Here is a 1667-nt window from a genome sequence, read left to right on the forward strand (position 1 = left end):
CCCCCCCCCCCCCACACCACCTATATAGAGCAAGAACAGAATAATATTGCATATAGACACATATTAGTCCAAAATAACAGAACCCAAACTGGCGACTTGTTTCTGCTTAGTTACGTTTTTGTTTGAAATTTATTTGAACAGCTGCTATACAAAATAATACAACACCACAGTGAAGGGCTACACTGTAGTTAATAATGTATTGTACTTTATTACAAATTCATCAAACAACAATATTTACACAATGTACAGCAACATGAAGTGTCTGTTCCAAGGAATGTTCATGAAAAACACGCTGGTGCCAAATCACACCTGATTTATGCAGAGACAAACATTAGAAGTGAGACAAAGGATAATGATTGGATATTTTGGGCACATGTAACTACTCGGGGAAATTAATTAAATAAATATATAATAATGAGGATGTCTTTAATCAAATTGTACTACGGTTACTGGGTGCAAAAAATCATACTAGAACTTGTTTTAAAGCTGACAGAAACTCGGTGCATGGCTTGATTTGCGAAGTTTCTTTTTTTTTTAATTTCAAAATCAAACATGCATAAACAAGTTTGTATATGAAACTAAATCGGAAACGCTTTGGTATCAATTCCAAGGTTGGTAAAGTAAATGATTGGTGATGCACAGTTAAATACTTCACTTTTCGAGAGCCAACATTACGCAATCAAATTCCTCTGCATGTGCTATTCAACTTACGAGTAACCATTCCATAACCCCAAGTACACCCAAATGGATCTATAAACAAACTGTAACCACAAGATTTAAATCTATGTTTGTCTTAGCTCCAAACAAGACTTTGAACAAATACAGGAACATGGCCCCGACCTTGCTTACTGATGATACATAAAATAATATTATGATCACAATGTGTCTGTCATTATTCTGTTACGTTTTACAATCAGAAGGAGCCAAATACATCACTGGGCTTGCGTAAAATTGTGACACTTGCTACGTAAAATTGGGGAGGTAGTGCTTTCTGCTCTACCGGCCAGGCTTTGGAGTGATGATACCCAAGCCTACATCCGTATGGACTGTGAAAGGGGTAACCCTGTTTCAGCCCTAGGAGTAGGTGGCAATGGCCTTCAGGCCTTGTGTGTCTGGCGACTTGAATTGAAGAAACCTTCAACAAAAAACTTATTGATAAAGTTCATACTGCTGCATTAAAATCTCCAAATAATGGTGACATCAATTCAAACACTTTTTTAAATCAGCAAGGGTTTTTTTGAAGTGGGAAGCATGCCGAACAGACAAGTAAATTCAAAATGGCGTCTTTTTCAATATCATCACAGAAGGATCCATACTAAATTTGACCAGACAAAATTCTGGCGCACAGTCCATCATGGTGATAAATAGGTAGTTGACTTTGTTTGTAGATCTTTAAAAATATCAATATAGACCCAGTCAGTTTCCCTTGTGGTCTATATTGATATCTGAAACAAAAAGTCGCATCCCCTTAAGGTGATCCCCTGGCTGCCGCTTCCCAGGTTGTATCATAATTTGGGTGTGATCCCTGGCTTCACAGTAGTTAACGGTTGTATGACTTCTGACTGGCACCCCTGAAAAAAGATATTGACAAAATAGGGACAACACCAACATAGGGCTAGATAGCTCAGTTGGTAGAGCGCCGGCACGTTAATCCGGAGGTCGTTGGT

Source organism: Asterias rubens, chromosome 4 (genome assembly GCF_902459465.1).
Source record: "Asterias rubens chromosome 4, eAstRub1.3, whole genome shotgun sequence".
NCBI classification, from domain to species: Eukaryota; Metazoa; Echinodermata; class Asteroidea; order Forcipulatida; family Asteriidae; genus Asterias; species Asterias rubens.